The sequence below is a fragment of the Anser cygnoides genome, chromosome 5 (genome assembly GCF_040182565.1).
Source record: "Anser cygnoides isolate HZ-2024a breed goose chromosome 5, Taihu_goose_T2T_genome, whole genome shotgun sequence".
In the NCBI taxonomy this organism is placed as follows: domain Eukaryota; kingdom Metazoa; phylum Chordata; class Aves; order Anseriformes; family Anatidae; genus Anser; species Anser cygnoides.
The window spans coordinates 40,641,441-40,664,149 of NC_089877.1; the positions used below are offsets into that span (position 1 = coordinate 40,641,441).

Below are 22,709 nucleotides of genomic sequence, written 5' to 3' on the forward strand. Positions count from 1 at the left end.
CTACACTTCCATGAAAAAGGCAGGCTTAGTCAGGTCAATGAACTAAATCAATTTTAAAACAACAACGAAAAGGTCCACATAATAGATGAAGGTAATCATAATAATATAATATTTCACAAATAACCCAGGCCAACATATATTTTATCCCAGTTTCTCACTTAGTGGCAGTAATTTAAATCAGATTTTTTATGTTAACTATATGCCATGCAGTGCAAACACCTGTGAGTGTATTCCTAAGGCAGTTATTTTAATCCAGCAATGAATGATTAGACATTTGTAATGAAAATAAAGTTTATTTATTTCTTGAAATTCTGCTGTAAAATCATAACGATAATCTGCTCTGCAATACTGGTCACAGCCTTCTCAAATTCAATATCACTGAAGGCAGAAAGAAAGAACTCCATGCCCATCTTCCCATCATAATATAGCTTCAAACAGGAAAGTGCATACAGATGAACATTTCTCAAAAGAAGTTAAAAGAGGTGTTTCAAAGGGTAAAATGCTTTCAGAAGACTATTAAAAGTATTAGCAAAAACTTCCATTTTGGAACTTCTGTCCAAATGAGAACATAGAAAACCCTAGAAAAAGAAACATAGAGAAAATGAGAACATAGAAAATTAATTTTTAACTGTTATGAAACAAGCCCCAAATGTTGTTGAACATTGACTTGCTAAAAGCATTGACACAACTAATTACAGAATTTAAAATACAAAAGGAGGAAGGCTGACTGTAGTTCTGACAAAGTACCAAAGCACCACTCAAGAAAGATTTAAACTAAAGAAAAAATCTTTTTGAAAGAACCTTAACTGAAGAGTGTGAGACTGAAATTCATTAGTGTATCTCAATTCTCTAGTGAGCAGATTAGCTAAAATTTAAAAAAAAGACCAGAACAAGTATGTGACAGTGTTTTATTGTGTAATAATGGGGAAAAATCAGCAAAACTTGGCATTACATACTTGGATATTTAATAGTTTTCTTAACAACAATTAATAAAAAATAACCATTTTGGGTATAAGTGGATATAAGTTTCTTTCTGAATTAGTAATATGTTAAAGAAAAGGGGAATAAAAAAGAATATGACAGGTGGTCATTTTCCAAAAGGTTTAGTAGGGGAATGAATGGAGCTGTCTGCTATTCAACATCTTAACATTCTTAACTATTCAACATCTTAACATCTCTAAAAAAAGGGTGGAGATTAGGAAACAATTTTTGACTGATATAAAATTTCTCAAGATAGCCAAAACTTTCTGTAAAGAGCTGCAGAAGGATTTTACTGCATTGAATGATTGGGTGAGAAATTAATGCAAAGCAATACTCCTGAGGAAAAAAACAATTGCAATTATGAAGCTCACAGTGGTGGATTCAAAATTAGCAAAGAAGATCTTGGAGCTATTCTGATTAATTCCCTAAAAACATCATCCCAATTCTCAGCAGCTATCAAGGGACAAACAATATTCGGAAGTATTAGGAAAAGAATAATAACAATAAAAAAAAAAAAACAGAAAGCTTGATTATGTCCCTGCATATATTGATGAGACTGCCACACAGTGAATGCTTTGTGGAACTGCTGGAGGATATGTAGACCCAGAAAGGGCAGAATAGCAGAGGGGAAGGTTGGAGGTATGGGGCAGCTTCTGTATCAGAATTGTACTCGTACTCTTCATCCTGGAAAGAGACAACAAAAGGTGGGTGTGATAGAGGAATATAAAATTATGAATGACACAAAGAAACTGAATAGGGAGTGATTACTCACTGTGGGGTACCCAAGAAAACTATTAGGCAGCAGGTTTAAAACAAACATAAGAAAGACCTTTTCTGCTTAAGAATATTACATTTTGAAATTCAATTTCATGGGATGCCAAAATTACAAAAAAGTTCCAAAGTGATTAAACAGTCCTATAAAGGAAAGACCATGAAAAGCTATTAAATAAGAGGTCGATGATTTTAAACAGGAATAGCTGGCAACTAGCACTCTACTTTCCCTCTTTCATATGTTCTTTTTTCTAAACATCAGCTTCTGGCCACTGGCTGAGAAAAATCTTTTAGTTTGATCTAGCATGTCTGTTTTTATGGAAAACAGCATAGAAAATAGGGTTTATTCAATACTAAATATGTAAGCTCTGATTCTGCTATCCTTTCTGCTGGCCTATTCTTAGCATAAAAGCTAACCAGGTTTTCATTGGGGTTGCATGATTAAATTTGGTGTAACTTCCAATCAAAACCTTCAATCAAACGTTCCTTTTATGCATTTATCATATATCTAAGAATATACAAATATTTTAAATGTTACTTTGAATAAGGAATGAAACAGAACACATAGACTGAGACTCAAAACAGTAAGTACAGTGTGGGTGAAGGGCAAATGAGAGATGTACCTACATGATCTAGCAAAAGATGTTAATTCAGTTTATCTACAGTCTTGTTTTAGTAAAGCAAAAACAGGGAAGGAAGGAATGGTTCAGTATTTTCAATATCTTTGTATTTATAAAATAGCACCAGAAGAACAGTAATCCAGGTGGTTGTAGTCCTTTATTACTGTATGAATGCTGAGACTTCCATTCATTTCAAGGGCTGCCCCCACTAAATATGTGGTTTCTGTGGGAACAGAAAACAGTGTGGTCAGAGAAAGCGGGTGTCTTCACAGGTCTGCAGAGCTAATGCGACAATAATCCTTTCTCTGTCAAGGCCCAATATGAACAAAAACGTAACTCTGGAATCAGCATGTGGAAGGTCTGCAAAGTGTTAGAGGGGTATTCCTCCCCCCTTTCTGGGTAGAGAAAATTAGATTCTTTTGACTGCAAGGCTGAATGAGTTGAGAGTATTGTGCAAAAAAAGCCCTAAATATTGGAGGCAGAATCATACCCTTAGTACTTGTGAGATGGGAATAATGACAGAAAAAGGAAAGATTGGCTGTTAATATTGACATCAGCCACTGAAATGTTGAGATGAACAGTCTAGAATCAAGTGTTCTGTTATATATTTAAAATTTATAGACAGGTACTACTGTACTGCCTGGATTTTTGAAAGCTTAAGAATGAACGGCCCTGTCTGATGGGCACCCAGATACTCGTGCAGCTTCCTAAGGGAGCTGGGACTTGTGCTATCACTTCCTAAGGGAGCTGGGACTTGTGCTATCACTTGCTTCCAACGTAAGGTGTTTGGCTATGTTAAACTCAGCCCCAGCTTCATGTGAAACACCCATGCTCTGCACGGCTCCAAGAGTTGTCCAGGAGGGCTCCAGCTGTATGAGTAGTAGTTCTGGTGCTGGACCTGGGAACGCCACTGTGTAGAGGTGCATCCAGCATTGGCTATATTGTACAACAGCAAAGGGCTGAATAGTCCTTTCAGGTCATAAGACTGTAGCTTAAGACAGCACAGTCTTGAGGACCATATCAGCATTCTGGCTCTTGGGACTTAGACTCCAAGGACCCTGTCACTTTGTCCCTGAGTAGGGCTCAGGTGCTGTTGCACATGCTTTAGTGGCCAATTTTAGGTGCTTTGAGGAATTTGTGGCAAAAATTGAGATGCAAATTGGATGCAGGTATCAGTGAGGATTAGATTTCCAAATTACTCTCTTGATCTTAGCTTTTAAGTTCTCATCCACTCTGGCATGCTTGATGCATGTGGTCACTGCCAATTGCTTTTTGATTACATCTGATATGTTTGCAGCTCGTTGAACCAAGTAGTTATTTGCAGAAATATTCTGAACTCACTTCTTAAACTCCTGGAATGACAGTTCAATGAAACCAGAATAGATATGGGATCTGCATTTTGGCCAGAGTAGGAATACTCAAAGTGGAAAATTTGTAGAGTGTGGTTTGGATGACCCAATATCAGTGTAGGTTTGATGTCTATGGGCTAGTGGAGAGAAAGTATTAGGTGAAAAGAATAGGATTCAGTTCCTGCTGTTATTCTGCATTTTTAAGTAAAACTTCTAAGGCTTTGTTTCTTCATACTGTTAAAATGCAGATAGTAAAGTCTGGCTATATTTTAAATGATTTTGTATGTAAAGTAGATAATACTATTTGGGACTGGTATGTATGCCTATATATACCTATATATATATATATAGGTATAAAAGTTTTTAAAATAAATCCATCTTCTTACTGACTGTTACCTCTGCAAATTTGTTGTGGACTCTAGAAATGAGGTTGCTTTCTGGATTGCCAAATACCAGCCCAGTGAGGTGAGTCTAATTTAAGTAAAGTGTGAATAATGGTTCCTCTTCCTCCCCAGGCATATGATACTGATAAAGTGATAATGGCATTAAGTGTATGCAGATTGTAATCTCTGAAAATATTTGTTCACTTTTTCTTGGCAACATAGGTTCTGCTATTAGAATTATTGTCAAATAAACAGAGTTGACTGACTTTTTAAAAAAGATTAATCCGAAATGAACATATTAAACAACATGTTTGTTCCTTGTGTTTATTTGTAAAACCTAGTTCAGCAATTTTGTATAAATGCAGGATCTAGAGCTGTTGTACTACTTGCATGTAGTTGTACTCATAATAACTAATAACTGGAGGGAGGATGGGAGAGACCAGGCTTATTTCGTTTTCATTTGCTAGAATAAAAACTGTGGAGATAACGTGCAAAACATTTTTCATGTTAACACTAATTATGTTTTCCAAAACCTTTTCATGTATGGACCACAACTTAACATGGATTATCCTCTATTATTTGCATGACATTTCTATTGGGAGGTAGAGCAATAAGGGTGTTGGAGAATGTGACACGGAATGGTACTGTTTTATTTATTTATTTATCCCCCAGTACTGGCTGGCAAGGTCACTGTCTGAATGGATTGTCTGCTTATAACCTTTTGTATTGCACATATAAGAGCTTTTCTGCTGCAGTTCTCAGAAATTATTAAGGAATTCAATTGAATATTCTAATTTTGAACACTGTCTTGTGGGTTTCATTATATACTAGTATTTTTGATAGTCTTTAGACTTCTTTCTTGATTTGAAAATGTGCTTTCAGTTATATTCCCTGTCTGGTCGCATGTGTTAGTGCTATGTTTTCCTGAAGCTGTTGTTGTTTGTGATGAATAGGAACTATTGGAATAATCTGTAGTGATGCTAATTCACATTCACTTATAGTGCTGCTGCCTAGATACGTAGTAATTGTTCCAGGAGCCTCCATTCTGATATGGACAAATATTCATGATGAAGACATCACTGATTTTTTAACTCATTTGTTCTACCAGCTCAGAAATAACTGTTTTGTTTTTGATGAAGAGAAGTGAAAGGATAGTTATATTGATAGAGGTTTTGTGGGCGTATGTATACAATTTTAGTAATCCTAAAATACCATAACACGCTGAACAGACATGATGTGTGCTGTTTATACAGCTAATCTTGCATGTCATAATATATTTAAAGCATGAATGTCTTGGATAAAGCCATGCCAACATATCTCCCATATTTTGCAACCTTTCACATCCAACCCCAGTATTAAGGCACTATTATATAAGAAGGAGGACTTTTCCTGAAGATAAAATCTGGAGCATTCCTTACTCAACTATTGATTTCATGTGGTACTGAACAATATTACAGTGCACGGAACTGCACCAAGCATGACACTTGTAAACTGTCATTAAGTTTTAGATGCCTTAGTTGTACTCTATTGTGTTTCCAACCTTTAAAAACCCAAAGATAATTGATTTATTTCAGAGTGGTTTGGTGTATGGCAGTATCAAAATAGTTTTTATTAAAAAAATGTATTATAGTATATTCTAGTTTTTTTGTTTGTTTGTTGTTTTTTTTTTTTCGCTTGTGAGTATGGGCATGTGTAACTATGCAGTTGTCTACTGCAAATGCAGTTGTCTGTTGCCAAGTGTTTTTTGTAATAGTTTTGCCTGTATGGTGATCAGATTAAGAAACAGTGTTCTAGAGTGATCATTTGACAGAAGAAAGTGGTAGAAACAGATACAGATAGAAGACAGCCTGTAGAAAAAGACATGGAATCAATGCCAACAAATTTGAAATGATCATTTTTAACAGTGAAGATTAAGTGGTGTGATACACATTACCTGACATCTTAAAATCAAGATAAATTATCTTTCAAAAATCTTTGAATGTTTAAAGTAATCAACCCTATTTTTGTCATATGTTCTGTTGGGCTCCAAGTTAGTACAGATTTTTCACCAGCTGTGGAGCTCAGGGCTTTGCTTTCAGAGCAGTAACCTCTGAGTTTCATCTCCAGCATTGCTGCTGAGCTCCAAGTGGCCATGGCATTCACGAGAATGACAACCAGAGTCTTAGAAAGTGAGGGGACCATTTCACCATATTAATAATACCATACTTAATTCATTTAACTGTACTGGAATTTGATAAAATGGTTATTTGATTGGCTTCAGCTCTTCATGAGCAATTTCACATGTTTATCTTGCTTAACTTCTCAGCTTCAGTCTCCTTGATTTAGTTGACAACTGTTAATTTGAACCAGACGTTTGAAATTGCTGGAGAGCTTCCTTTGTAACAGAAGCTTGCTAACCTGACTTCTTTGTCCACAGAGAACTCAGGGAATTGGCTTCTCTTTTTTCTACCTATAGTGCCCTTAAAGGCCTTTTAAAAACGGTGATCGTCAATTACCATATATCAAGTACAGAGAATCTGTATGGAAGAAAGGAATGTAAGAGAAAATAAATTGCATTCCACCAAAAAAAAAAAGTGTGTATAAAACAGAATGGGAAACCAGGAAATGCTAGCGTCCTTTTTATCTTTGAAGAAAGAATTTTATAATCTTTTACATGGCTTTGCTCCTAGTTGTTATTTAGGGAATACTCTGTATGAAGATCAGTCAAGATCAAATTAAATATATATTTGTAGAGAATACGGATTTTAGAAGGCTTATTAATACCTGTGATAATTTAACATAATTCATTTATTTATAGATTACTGGAGTATGCTTCAAGTTTACTAGCCAATATTCCCCATATTAAACATTTCCCATTTAAATTACTCAATGAGAGGGGAAATTGGGAAATAATAAACAAACACTTGCCTATTCTTACATCAGCAATTGTTGACTGCTTGTTTTTTTAACTCATGTAAACTGTCACTGTTTACCTGCATTCCTCTATTAGAAACTCATTTTATAAAATATTGTTCTCTACACTTTATTACTTAACAGTGGTTTCTCTTGGTAAAAGAACAAAACAAAACAGAAAACCAAACCAACCAAACAAATACCAACAAGCTTCTATGATTTGTATATCTAAGAAACCAAACACATCTTTTTTGATTTAAAAACTAGCCATTTATTTCCAGCTTACCCATAGCACCTCTGTTGCTCTCAGTAACTGGCATTGATAATATTATGCCTTTTAAAGTGTTGATGTTTCAGTGCAATATACTTTATTAAAGCATATTTGATTATTTTGTCCAAACAAAAATCTTGGACCAAATCTCTTATACGTCCAAGAGGGATGTGTTCTCACTGCAACATTTCAAATCTCAAATATTTAAAATACATTTCTGTATTTCCTTCCAGCTAGCAGAAGTTGGCATTATCTTGTGCCTCAGTTACTATAACTTTTTTGTCTTTTGTTTTAATTTTGTTCTTCTTACAATTCTTCATATTGCTGCAAGAATCTTTCTTCCTATGTTTCCCTTACCTTTACTTCCTTTGCTTTACAAAAGTCCACTTAGCGTCACCAAACCTAAGCTGTGGATTCATTCTTAAGGCTTTTGACAACCTACCTATCATCTTATCTGCAAGACACCCACTTCTATTTAGCCCACAAACACAAGCTTCTTCATCTACTTAAAGGTCTAGGCAGACACAACCTTAATAATTATCTTTTAATATTTTTTATCTATTAATTAATTAATATTCTTCTTAACTAGGACTAATACATGGGGCAGCATTAGCACAGTCATGTGAGATCAAGATGACTGTTAGCTTTATTTCCCTCATTGATCTATTTGCATTAATTGCCTTTGTACTTGGAACACATCTGGGGCAGACACAACAGCACAAACTTCAAAGTACTACAACAAATCAGTTGATCAGCAGTTATTTTGGAAGGCTGGCTACAAGATGATGGCCTATGGTGGGTGAATGCTAAAGAATGTCTGCGTTCAGTTGAAGAATGAGAGGGTGTTATGGGATTTACTTTCCATTTTCTTGCTTCTCTAACAGGTTTATTTTTTTTCTAGAAATCTTTATTGTTTCTCAATGAAGTTATTTGTATATTAATGGTATCTTTGGATAGCACAGGATGATAAATATTGAAATGGGATGTGATTCATATTTCATGAACTCTGGTCCTGACCTTTTTACAATTACCAGAACAAATTGCATTAATTGCACCAAATTATACGACAGGTGGAGGAAGTTTTCATTAGTATCCATTACATAAAGCAATATAGAAAGAAATTTCCTTTTATTTTTTTTCCTCTGTAATTGACTGTAAACATGACCAATCTTACATAATAGCAAAGCATATACAAAAGGTGATATTGGTTGGTTTCTGCAGCTTTAGGACTTCTAATACCTTAGGGATTTGGGTTAATAATGATTACAGGAGGGGAAAAATAGATGAGAGAGAGATACTATGGTTACACAGACCTTTCTTCCTTAGGCAAAAAATATTTTTATGAAGATCAGCATCTAAAAATATGAACCTGAGAGCAATCTAGCAGTGTCAGATAGCATGGGCCTTGGGACTGGCTGCCAAAGCATGAGACTATACTCCACCAGGAGTGCAACCAGCCTCTGCCACAGTGTAGACGTTGTACTTGTTTTTCCGTTTCAGTCACAGTGCAATGCTTCTGAGGTGAAAGACTATGATGAAAAAGGAAGATACTCTAGTATGTACAAGTGTTCTTAATGTGTGCCATAGTGGAATTGTTTACTACTGGAAATCCTGGATATTCACATTTAATGGAATAAATATTTCCTTCATTTATTTTTCAGTGGAAGAAAGAAATTAAAAGGTACAGTTAAGATCTTGTTTCTCCTCTAATCTATTTGCCAAACTCTTTTGCTCTGTTCTTCCCTGTAGAGCTTGTGGTGCAGGCTTTCTTTTTGCTCTTTTTCCTGGTTCCATTACTCGTCCACAAGGAAAGTTTTATCCCTGGTAAAATTAGTTTCTGTTAAGAAATCTAATTTTACTTTAAACCTTTACAGGTGTTATTACAGAAAGTAAGGGAAATGATATGAAAGAGAACTGAACAACTCCCTTTTAACATTTTTTTTTTAAAATCTCTGATTGTCTGTGAAGAGTGTAGAGAATGCAACTCTTAATGTGATGGAGACTGGTTTATTCCATTATCAAGTATTTCATTCCTTTTGTAGACTGCTTTTAATCAGCAGAAAGGTTCAAGCAAATTAGAAGAAAAGAAAAAAAAAGAGATCTTCCTTTTCTGGAGGTCTGAGCAGAGTAGATTTTAAATACAATTTAACATTAATTTTTGAAATATTGGCACCTCCTTTCTTTAAAATATATAGCTGAATTTTTCATCTAGCACCTAAGCTGATGGGCACTGGATCCATAAATACTTCTGAGGACTGGGGCCTGAGACCCTGCTAAAGTTACTGCTTCTGTAAATTCAGTGTGTTTCCCAGGTAGGTGAATGTACAACTTGAGGTATGTAAAATAAACAGCCATTAAAAACAGATGGGTCTTATTTTAAAAAATGTGTATCACCTATACGAGTGATGAAGTGGTCATTATTTTCATATAAGTTCTATGTTTTCCAAAATGTAGTATAACCTCATAAACTAAGTTAAGAACATAATCAAGAAATGGCAGTGTCCAGAATCTTGGCAGAAAAGAAAATTGAATATGTCATAGGGAACAGTGGAGAGGGAAAGGTGTGAATGCAGGTTTAAAAAAGAAAAAAATGGATCAGAAAATGGTCAGAAAAGACAGATATCAGTTTCAGATTGTGTTCTCAAGAGAGTCAGGCTTGAGGAAAAGGTTAGAAATACCCATACAAGTTGTTCCTTGCTGAGCTGCCCTCTTGTTCAGACTTGGAAGTTAGCAGACGTTTCTGATGGGCTGTTCTGTAGGGAAAAAATAGAAAAGGAATTTAAGATCAAAACTTAAAATACACAGCAGTCCTCTTAAGTTTTCTTCTCTTCTGGGTTCTCAACAGTCAAAATGAGTTGCATATTTGCTTCTACACCTCTATGTCATTTTTCTCTCTCAGGGAGGCAGTGCATAAGCAGAGGAGCTGAAGTGTTACTTTTGTGACGGAAGAGTGCCTCTTTATCTGGAGGTCATCATGTTGGAAGAAAGTTGTAAATGCACAGCAGTGTCCAGTGCAGCAGCATTTGAGGGAATGGCATCTTACAAGAGTGTCTGTGACCTTCCAGCCCAGGTCCAGCCTCAGACCAGGGGTCCCGCAGGAGGTACACCGTAACTGCTCTATCACTGTTAGCTAGAGGGGATCTTTAAACAATTCCAAGTAGTGTATGACTAACAAACCTTCCCTTGCATTGTTTGACAAGATACTTTGGAATGATGGTCCAGCACTCTAGTGTGTGGAACAAGTAAGATATTTCTGCCGTACGTGCACTTCATCAGTAAGATGACGGGTGCTAGAAGAGCCCTGAGGCTGGGGACAGTGGCGTTGTGTATAATGAGATTTCTGCAAGCGTGGAATATTTTACAGATCACAGGAGTGGAAATCCTGAAGAAGAGGGTAAGGTTTGTGCTTTGCCTTGCACCGACATAAGCATGTTTTTGCAGGATCTGTACAGAGGAAGCTTGTCTTTTTGAGGCTGCCTGACACAATAGGAGGACTTGCCTTACAAGTGGAATCAGAATTTAGAAAGGTTTTTTATATTATACCAAGTAGACAGACCTATTAAGCTACTGTGATGTGATCCAGACCCTCAGCAGCTTAGTCTGAAAAGTAATCTGCACGTCAGCCCCAGATGCAGAAGGACTGGAATTTATGGTGCACAGGATTTAGCCATTTCACAGTAAATTAGATAGGACTTTTCAAACCTTTTGAAATTGTGTTTTCAAAATTTTGTGTTTTTTAGCTTACTTTATAGGTGTTAAGCCTTGCTGCCCTTTTCCTGGGAAGCTCTGACATTAAAAGAAAATTTACTTGTTTGGAATATTATTATAATCTTTCTTCAAACCAGCTTTGAGCTTTAGTACTTAGTACCATTTAACACTATAATCATTTAAATCCACTTTAATGACTTTTGTAATATAAATGATTTAAGTATAATAACAATTATTTTAACAAGTGTTTCCTGATTCCGGGCATGTGTAAAGAAGATGGGGTATGTAATATGTCTGACCAGATAACTGCTTTTACGAATTATATTCATTCTTCTTTATTTAGCTGCAAAATGAAGAGAGTTCAGTGTAGTTCAAGGAAAGCATTGTGGTAAACAGACAGCTTAAATGTGAGCAGTGTAAAGAGCAGCAGCTTGCAGAAATATTGCTATAGATACTAAGACCGTATCCTGCCTCACTATGGACCACACATAATTGAATCATGTTCAATAGAAGGCCATTACAAAACAGAGCTGATTTGCAATGCTAATGCAGTGAAGACAGCTGTCACTGGGAATTAAATATGATCATTCAAAGCCTGAATAAATGAGGTGCCCATTATCTTCTGGCTCTGCTGCAGCCTGCTTAAAGAACACAAATAAATGATACAGTCTCAATAACCAGCTCAGTTTTGTCTTCTAGCCATAGAAATATGAAGAAGACAGAGGGAAGAGGGAGGGCATGCAACAACATCAACAACAAAAAGCATAGTCAATTTACAAAGACAAGCAGAGAACCAGTGCCCTAGGACTCCATTTTCAACAGAACAGTATTTGTGGAAAAATGGGAAAAAAAGCTCTTTAACCAAGCTAGCATATTTTAGTGTAAAAAAGGCCCACTTATTTACAAAGATACAGTGAAAAATAACAGGTGTCTAAAAAATCACGGTCAGTGATTTTCCAAAGGAAATCAGTCAGAGAATCCAAAACATCCAACGAACCAGCATGGAGTCTGCACAGAATGATAAAGGACAGGTTAAGGTAAATTTCTTTTCCTTTTGGCACACAGTGCTGTGAATGTCATAAGGTATTGCTGTTCAATTTTAACGTGAACCATAATCTACACACAAGGAAAAGGCTGATCAAGGTGGAAGAAACTGGCATTTGTTTGACGAGGGAATGCCTTGGAAGTTTTTGTCATTTCGCAGAGAGCATAAAAGCACACAGTTGGAAGAAGAAGAAAAAGAAAAGTTACCATATACAAGGAGGCTTTCTGCTTTGAGTAGGAGTGGTACCCGATGCAGCTGGTTTGGTCCTAGGCAGAACAGGTCTGTGCTGTGCTGCAGCTGGGCGGTGATGTGAAGCAGAGGAGCCCCAGCGAGAGCAGCGCGATGCTTGGGAATCTGCCTTCCTTGGCTGGCACCCGCGTGCTGCGGCGCTGGGTGCTGGCGGAGGGCAGGCAGAGGGAAGCACTGCCAGATATGGTGACAAGCCCTGGCTTAGCTGGTGTCTGATTACCAGTTCATGCCTGTAGAAAATACCGTATAAAATGTGCACTTGAAAGAAAAGAGGAGACAGAGGAGTTAACTTGCATAAATCATATTGCTAGTATGTATGTGTGTGTGCAAATGTTTCCGTAAACATGTGAAATCCACGAACGATAACCATATATCAAAGACTGCTTTTCTCTGATCAAACAAAGTATTTGCCTGCCTGCAGCCTCTTCACAATGTTTTCCATTTTCCAATAAGGAAATCGACTGGCAGAACCTGGAAACTGTCAAAATAGGCTGGGAGAAGTGGGAGAAAAGGTGTGAGGAATACCAGTGCCCCAGGCACCTGTCTCTTGTATTGCCAGGTCCCAGAGCAAGTGACCTGTCCGAGACCTTTGGCAGCCCTGTGTAAGTGTGCAATAGGCAACAAATTTCATGTTGGAGTTGCCTGCACACATGAGAAAACGTGCTAATCCAGAAACAGCAAACTAAGTGCAAAGAAAACAGAAGTATTACCAAGAGATTTGCACATTCACTGGGCAAAATCAGGGGAAAAAAAGGGAAGCTTGCAAAGTACATGACTGTGAAAAATTGCATCTGACATAATGTTAAATACCAGCAAGTGTAAAGTCATATATATGGCACATGAAAGCAGATAAACAGGTTGGATACAAACTGAGGATTAGCTCTTCAGATATCAGCAACTTTAGGAACGGGTAGAGTTTTAATAATACAAATATATGGAGATATATAAATGGATATGAAATTACAGAGTGAAGGCCAGGCTGCTTGTGGTGGAATGTATTGTGAGGCAGTGCACAAACTCAAAGTAACAGTGTCTGCAAGACACACAGCATTAATGCATCCGCACTTGAAATGCTGCATTTCCTTTAGGTCCTCACATGTACTGAAATTCTAATTCAAAAAGAAGGACATTTAATACGGGGAAAAAACAGAGTGCATATGGAATGACCAATAGCACCAATCTCCGTTCTTTAGAAATCAGAGGATTTGGGGACACAAATAAGTCAAGCTATACATAAAGAAGTAGAATTATTTATATTTTGAAAGAAATCATGGACATAAGAGGTACAAGCATAAAGCAGGTGTGAGAGGAGTTTCAAGGCCAGAATTCTTTGATGTCTAAACATTTTGTAGGTAAACTCCTCTTGTGAAATAAAGTAGAGCAAGGCCAAAGAAATACCTATTTGAAATTACTATTTTAAATTCCTTCATCTATCATTTTCTTGATAACTGTACGGTTTGCAAACGCTTTAGCTGTGAGCTGCTAAATAGAAAGCCTATTGTGCCCTACTGTGAGAATATCTTTAATGGATTCTCTATTTTCCCATTTTCACTTGGGTTTTAGTATTTTTCCTGTTTTAAAACCCAGGGAAGAAAAACCTTATATTCACTGTTTTGAAACTCTGTGGGTGCAGTGCAGCACCTGTACATTTAATATCAAAGCCTTTGATTATATTAAGCCGGGGGGTTTCTTCTTCCCTGCCCTATTCCTTCCAGTGACTCTTGCATTCCCTGTAGGTTTATGCCTTTTTACCACTTCAAAAATTTCACAATACATTTTAATTGATAGGTAACCATGTCCGTAACACTCTGGTTGATGGTTGTGGATTTTTTAATTATTTATTTATCTATTTTAGTGAGTGGCAACACCACAGGTGATATACAGCCAGAGAACAAACCGTGGCACTGCACAATGCTGAAGCGTTGTGCACTTGTGTATGACACCTCTCACAGATAAAGGAAATATGCATGGCAAGGCCTTTCCAATGCTCTCCTCTGTTTCAGGTCATGTATATTGTCCTTTCCTGTGAGACTTAGGGCAGGATTCCTTGCTGGGCTTTGGGCCATCCCTCCTGTCAGCATCCTGTTTGCTGCTATAGTAAGACGGACAGCTCTGACACACCGAGCACACTGCTTCTTGCAGAGTTTGTGCAGATAAGCACCACGCATCATGGCATGCACTCTGACACGAGGTCTTATTACATATTTACCGATGGCTTGAGACAGTCTAAGTGAGATATGCCAGGGTGCAGTGCCATCGGTGCTAGCAGTGGGGCGTGTGGTGGGCTGCCGCTCTCAAATCCCTGCTGAGGCTTTTGTGTGATGCCCAGAGCATTTCATATGCTGTAATTGTAGCATTTAAAGCTGCAGATGTGACAAATGTAGGACAATTTGCATGTTTACCAAATGGAAGTATAGCTCATCCACAAGGTACCCTGCTAGCACTGTGAGAGCAAACTTTAGTATGGCTTAATAAATATCCTCTTGTGGCTAATTTTGCAATTGTGGATGGTGTCGTCTTAGCACAGAGAGAAATAAAGACTCATGAAGCACTTTATTAGAGAAAATAGCTTTAAGTTGGCTCTGCCATGTATGAGGAATAAAGCACTTAAGGTGCTTCACAGAGCAAGCGCAGCTTGATTTCACAAATTTTTGGCCTTGTGCTTGAACTGCAATAGCCCTAGTTCCCTCCTGTTTCCCTTATACTTCTCTACCTTGCTGAAAGAAAAGGGACAAAACAAGTATAATGACACAGTACCTGCCATTTGACTTGAAATCAAAGCATTTTCAAATAAAAGCCAGGGAAAGCAGAACAGAACTGGAGCAACGTGTAGTGTGCCCTGTCAGTAACTGGAGCACTTTCTGGTATGAGAGGGCTGTGCTCCCTTTCCTTCTACCTGTGTGGATTTTATCCCATTACACTGAATTTTTCAAAGTCCACTGCGCTGCAAAGGCACATATATTTCAGTTCTAAGCTAAGCTGAATCCTCTCGTGTTGTTCTCCCTAGCCTACTTGATTTCAAATTCCTTTTGAATGCTACTGAAACCCAAGGGGAAATTCCTATTCATTTCCAGGCGTAGGCTGTAGTTTCCTGTGTTGTGGTATTTAGTTACTAGAGTATACATTTTCTAATATATATTTCCTTCATGATGCCTGGATCTTATTTCATTTCCTATTTTATCTTGGTATCTACAATGCTTTAGAAAGAAGAGTACAGATAATGATGGTTTTGTTTCCAAATAAGAACAGAGTAAAAGCCCATTTGGTTTGTTCTTAACATACTTGAGGAATGCAGCTTGTGTCCACTATATTTTGTTGGTTGGTTGTTTTGTTGTTGTTGTTGTTTGTTTGTTGTCTTTTTTTTTTTTTTTTAAACTTGTACAATTCACAGATTAAGCCAGCATTTACCATAGTAAATAGTAAGTAACTGGTGGAGACTAATTACAGTATCTCATAAGCAATGACTGTTTGTAAATGTTGGCCTTAATCTTTGCGTAGCACAGCAGAACTCTCTGAGATTTCACTTGGTATGATAAGACACCTTTCAGTTTCCTTAATTCCTGACTGCATAGTGTCTTGTAGATCTGCACTGGGGCATCAGGTGCTGACCTGCTTATACTATCATTGTGTTTTCAGTTCTAAGAGATGCACTCCAAAGTGGGCAGAACTTCATACAACCTTTGAAACCCTCAAGTTAGAGATAGCATAGATAGCTATGTATTCTCACAGTTTGTTTCAGCTATATGTAGATGGATGTAATTGGGCTGGTTAAAATCCAGCATCAAAACATTGAGTAGGTTTGATGTATTTGTTCAAACTTCTGCTGTTAATCCTGTGCATAAGCTGTAATTTAATTCCTTTTCTTATTATGCATTAGCTTGAATAGAAATAAGTGTTGAGCTAAAGTGTTTGTGTCATGTTGATAAGGTTGGGTATGCAGCTATAAGGCTGTTGCGCAGCAACAAAGTGTATTATCTTTACATTACGAGACCACTGTAATTTTTGTACGTTATACTCAAAATATGAAAATAAACTGTAGAGGAAGGTCTTCAGTAGAGCTTTGTTCTCAGCTTGCATTTTTTCAGTCATTTTGTGTCTTTCCCAAATGGTCTAAACTGTATTACATTTCCTGTCAAATTAAATTAAAAAAAAAAAAAAACAAAAACAACTTCACACTAATTAGCTAATTAGGGGCCGTAAAATGTTCTTTCTGTCCCTCTCCATTTTTATTCTTGTTTATTTCTGAAGTGTGAATGGGGTGGAAAATCCATCCACTAAAAGGGAGATGGAGATAATTGAACTCTTTTCATACAGTCCCAGGTAGAAATCAAATCCAAGACCCAGGGTGAAAGGTGAGCTCTGTAACTACTATACCAAACTATTCTTGGTAATTATCAGCATGAGCATAATTATTAACATTTCAATTATACTCACAGTATTACATCTCTCCAAGGGGTTTAACTCCACTGATTTTCAACTTGTCTTGTTTTTTTGGTAGGCATCCAGTTGGAACAAAGTTGCTGGATAATATTTTTGACACAAAAGGGTAACATACTTTTCAGAATACGTGATCTATATGTTTTGTCCTCAATGACACTTGTGTGCTTCCAGATTTTGATTGCTTGGTAACACTACTTGGCATAGCGAGGTATCTATTTCAATAGATTTAAATAACTTATTACACAAGAAAGGAACAAAGCTTCAGGCTCTTCTCTCTTAAAATACAAAGTTTGAAATTGCAACTTAGGTGAATAATATTGCATCCTTTGATTTAAAACAAGATTCAGTCTCTGTCTGCTCTCTAATAACTTTTTAAATAACTGTTTCCTGAAATTTACTTAACCCAAGTATGAAGCCCAATATTTTTAAATAGTTGATATTTTTTTATATATTTTATTAACCATTTTTGAGTATTCAAATCTAAAATGCTTAATAAGATAAGGATATATAAGTGGGAACCACATGAAACATTTCTGTGCCTTTATTAATTTTGTATAATAATCTCTACTGCTTGTACATTATGGTTGAGTTCTACCTACTTGATGTTTGCTATCCAAGTAAATTTGCCATACTATTCTGCATTTGTAGGAGTGGTACTATCAGAAAATGCTCATAAGAACAGCCTTTCTAGAAGAAGAATGGAAACTTCAGCTTGATGGCTGAGTATGATGGCAAAAGTGACTCACCTAAACACATATTAACTCTGCACAAGACAAATTAAATGAAACAACATTAAACAGCAGTAGGGGTAGTATTGTATATTCCTGCTCCTCAGCACAGGGGTGTGAAAACAAATGTGTTTAAGAAATGTAAAATCCTTAAATCTTCAAAAAAAAAAACAAAAACAAATTACCAACAGGGCTGGGCAAAAGAAGGATGCAGTAAGCCTGGGAGAGTATTAAGAAAATGCATCATATATTTTTTTCCCATTCTTGTGCTCTTTCATGGGCATCTGCTTCTGGCTACGGGATGCTGTATTAGACGAACCTTTGGACTGATGCTATATGGCCACTTAAAAGTTCTTCTGTAAGAACTGTCCTTTTAAGAGTTAAGGCTCTGTAAGAGCCTTACAGATAGTTCTGATGTGATATTGTTAACATGTTTGGTTAACAGCATCTCGCTGAAGTCTAGGACAGTCACATAACACTGACAATGAAAATTATGGGCTAGTTCTCCTTCCAAGTGAAAAAAAAAAGTAAAAAAAAATTTCCTTTGTAACAAGTGACAACAGTTTACCATGCTCTCTGTCCTTCTGCTTTGTCAGAGCTTGCCACCATTACAACTGAGAATGATCATGCTCCAAATTTCAGCTGCTGCAGCTGACCACCAGCACTTTCTGTGTTCTCTACCATCTCTGCTATGAAAGCAGTAAATTCCTACAAAAAATGGAGGTTTGTGATTACACACATGATTATAGTGTATATATATACAACTTCTGTATGCTTTCTGCAGGGTATTACCTTCAAGCTCATTGACTGAGGTCACACTTTTCTGTCTCCACTACCAGTTTAGCAAACTAGGTGAGCATTTATTTAAAAACATTAAGATGTAATTTGTAACAATAATTTCAAAAATAAGTTAAATGGAAAGAAAGTAATGTTTGAATAACAGTGAAGGATTAACGAGTCTAAGAGAATGGGCTTAGAATATTTTATATAGACAAGTAAACATTAACTTATGCAAATCTGTTGAACTGTTGTGTTTGCCAGAAATACAGGTCAACTCACAGAGGTGTTCCTCATCATTGCAACAGAAAATTGGGCTCTTTTGCAAAGTAATTATACCTTTGTTCATGTAAGTTTGAAAAAGATATGTGCTAGCTCTAACTTCCCTGAAATAGCTTTATTAGAAAATATTGCAGCTAACCAAGAGATGATGTACCTCATCTCTATTGTCCCTTATCATCTCTAAGTCTATTGCTTGGTGATGAACTGCACTGCTGTGGGCAGGGAGTCAAGCTGTTGGCAGCACTGTGCAGCCTCAGATAGGTATTAGGTGCTCCTGATGGTTCTCAACCTAATTACCCAGGGAAAACAGTGTACAAAATCATATTTAAAATAGTGGCAGCTCAGAACTCCTACTGTGCTTATCTCTGATTAAATTATGGTACTTTACCACTACAGCAGCAGTGGATTCAGCCTGAACCTGGTGGTAATGGGAGACAGAAGCTGTAGACCTCTTTGGCTGTGACTTTGCCATGAAATTTGGCTGTATATAAATTGTACTAGATCATGTTTATGGCTGTACTCTCTTTTCCCACTGCCCGATAAATGCACGTGCACCTCTTGGAATTCACTGAGCCACTGTCCATGCATGAATGTAGTGTTACATGTCTCTGTGCCAGGGTGCTGTAGAGTTGCTGTACTCCAGATGGAGAAGAAGCATTGTCCCCAAAACTGACTAGTGAGATGGAGGGGTAGGAAGGATCTGCTTTATTTTATTTTATTTTATTTTATTTTATTTTATTTATTTTATTTTATTTATTTTATTTATTTTATTTTATTTTATTTTATTTTATTTTATTTTATTTTATTTTATTTTATTTTATTATTTTATTTTATCTTATCTTATCTTAATTTTAATTTTAATTTTAATTTTAGACCCAGAGAAGGCCTCCAGCACATGGTAGTGACAGCTGCTTGAAACACAGGAGCCTGAGCATGCCCTCTTACTAGTACTGAGATAGGGTGGGAAGTGTTTGAGAGTTGGTTGTCCACAAGGCACCTCAAGGACTGTACTGAAATTGTTAAGAAATTCAGTTGATAGTATAGATAGCTTAGGTATTTGTATCACATATCTTTTTTTCCGAAATGTTTTGTTTTGGCTCAGATGGGAAGTTGTGACAGTGGGAACATGACTCCAGTGTGTGTAGTTACAGAGGGCAAATGGTTCCGTGGAGTTCTGTTTAGTCACAGCTCACTAGAAATGGTCAAAGAATAAATCATATTTTTTTGCAAGAGCTGTAGTAAGAGATATGACTGAATAGCACAGGAGAACCTGGAGAAGAGCTGTTATATGGCCTTCAAATTGAGAGCAGGATTTTAAATTTTAATGAAGTGTCAGAGGGAGGCACAGGAGGAACTCTGTCTTAGCTGTTTGAATTTGGGCAGCACACAGAGGGGAGAGCTGAGAGGAAGATGTGCTAGAAGGGAAGATGCTGTATTAGTTTAGAGGAAAACAAAATCATGAAATGGGGCTGTAATGATAAGAGGAACGGTGGCCTCATTTTCTTTGTGCAGAGTGTGGAAATAGATGAAGTATGAATAAGGTCAGTCTTGAATGCGTTGCTTGAGTGAGAGTCTCATGAAAATGAGGAGTCTAATCCCAGGAACAAGCAGTGTAATTGAAGTACAGATGCTTTTACAGCATGCAGAATAGTGAATTTCTCAATCCTCCATAATCATACATCTGACCTTAAGTGATATATATGCATAGGTGAGCATATGTGTACAAGTGCACACGCACAGTAGGGATGTGCATTGTCACAACTACTTGTTACCAAGCAAAAATTGTCACCTGATAATTTCACACAATAGGAACCTCCTGTGTCAACAATAGCTCCTACAGATTTAATTTAGTTGGCAGGTTCTGCCTGTCCTGACACTGACATCTGATGAAAGCTCCCGTCACACCCCTGTTGTATTCGACCCTGGAACATTTAGTTTTGAAAGGACACTGTTTTCCACCACACCTTTGAAATTAAGATTGTACCGGTTATTTAACCCATCTTTCTGCAAATACATTTTTACTTTTAGAACAGTTTGTTTCCTGTTTTTTTTTTTATTTATTTTTATTATTTTTTCCCCCTCTAATGGTCAGAAATGTTAGGGGACACAGAGCTACAGCTTTCCAATCCAACGTATCTAGGCAGAATGATTTTCCAATGCAGCCCTGAGCACTTGGAACCCTGAAAAACCAAACTAGTTCCCCTACAAGGTCCCAAGCTCTTTCCAATGGTCTGCCAAAAACAAACAAACAAACAAAACTAAATTGAAAAAATAAAAATAGGGCTATAGACATATCAGACTTAAGAGTGTGGAACTCCACTGCCCTGAGTCAAGCCGTGTTATTTTAAAGCATATGATGGTCTCACACTAGAACTCATAGCCTGAACATGTAAGGACACATGCCTTCATCAGAAAGACTTCAGTTTTTTCAGTGGGTTTTACCCTGGTGGAAGGTGTAGACAAGTACAGTAGTTTTCTCAGGGACAGCTCTAAAAATCTGCCTGCTGGTGGCAGCTGTCATAAAGAAGTTCAATATTTGCTCTAATTCTTCAGTTCCTTAGTTTAAAACCAACCAACCCAAACCCACAACAACAACAACAGCAAAAACAACCAAAAAAACACACCAGTATGTCCCTTTATCTGACATAATTTAGTGCATATTTTGACTACATTTTTCCTGCACAAAAAAAAAAAAAAAAAGTATTGCAGTGGACATTTAAAGCATGTGCTGATGTTGGCTAGGCATATGGATATGTCTGTACCTGCTGCGCTGGGTGGTTTGGCTATATGTCTGTGTGCAACAAGGACTTCTATAACACTCAATGTACTTATGTGCTATATTTGATTATGAAGTAGTAATATATTAAGGGATGATAACAAGGGATATACCTGTAAAAAAAATAAAGGATAAAAACAGTATCCCTGGATGGCTGGAGAAACACAGAAAGATTTTTGGATTTGTTCTTAATTACAAAACTGTTAAAAGAGTTACTAAATGTGACATATAATTATTATACTGGATAAGAACATAGAGCTAAATTGAATACATAATAGTTATCTTCATTTTTTTTCTAGTTTCAACTAATTTTTCTGTACAAATAGGTATTTAAATAACATAGGCTATAAAATCAGCAGCAACCAGCCAGAGTGTATGTGTATAGAAACTCTCTAATATAAATTAGTGCCTTTTAAAAATCACTGTAAACTCTGTTTTCTGTAATTATAACAAACCCTAGAGTTTTACCCATGTAATAGTAATTTTTTAGTGTCTTCACCATTATTTTCCTTTTGATTTATTTAACTACATCTAACTTGAGCAAACAATGTTAAGTGGGGAAACAGATGTGGTTAAATAGCCTATAATTACGCCTTTAGTCATCTGTTACCATCACAAGGCTCCTCCTGCTACTATGACCAGAAAAAGTGACCTAACTGATTTCACCAGCAGCCTTGCCAGTGCCTGATGCAGAATAGATGGCCCTATTAAGCAATCAGAAAAAAAAATAAATAAAAATCAACCATTACAGTGGAATAGTAATCAGCAGTGTTTATACTAGCCCCACAATGCACAATCAGAACCATGAATTCTACTAATTGGGTACCTTCTGCATCCAGAGGTGCCTGCAATAGGAAACAAAAGGGATTTGAAAATTAGTGTTTGTAGCAATTAGTTTCTGTCTGAAGGCTTAGCCCAGTTCATGGAAGCCATGATTCAAACAGGGATTATTACAGTAACTATGGTATTTAAATGTCCTCTGTCATTATTCAGCATCAAATTTAGCATAGCAAGACTAATTTGGATTTACTCTTTAAGACTAATTTGGATTTACTCTTTAAAATATGATTGTTGGGAATTTTTAAAGTCCTAAACTGCAAACCATGTATTTTATGCTTTTTTATATTTCCCACATCGGTTGTTTCCTTCTAAAGATTATGAGCCTGTTTCAGACTAACTGTAGAGGTGATTAAATGTGTTTGCTATTGAATAGCTGAGATTTAACAAATAGCACATTGGAGAGTGTTTGACTATTATTTTTCACAGAATGATCTGTACTATATTGGCATGTTGAGGGATTTCATGCTTCATAAAAATGTAAGGACTGCAAGTTTATTGTTTATAAACACAACTACAAATTCATGCCAGTGAGTAGGGTATACAAATGTTTAAGAAGAGAAATTTAGGCATGCAATTTTCTGAGTAAACTGCTGGTGC

At 36.7% G+C, this 22,709-nt stretch overlaps 1 long non-coding RNA gene across 2 annotated transcripts; it reads right to left on the reverse strand.

Annotated features, from left to right (window-relative positions):
* Nucleotides 1-925: 925 nt before the first annotated feature.
* On the reverse strand, nt 926-12,437 carry LOC125182324 (uncharacterized). Of its 2 annotated transcripts, none has more exons than XR_007161814.2 (3): nt 12,227-12,437; nt 9,952-10,020; nt 926-1,665 (listed from the first exon to the last, which is right to left on the reverse strand). It is a non-coding gene; the product is annotated as an uncharacterized lncRNA (long non-coding RNA). The 2 variants fall into 2 exon arrangements; XR_007161813.2 differs by having other exon boundaries at nt 9,946-10,020.
* Nucleotides 12,438-22,709: the final 10,272 nt, after the last annotated feature.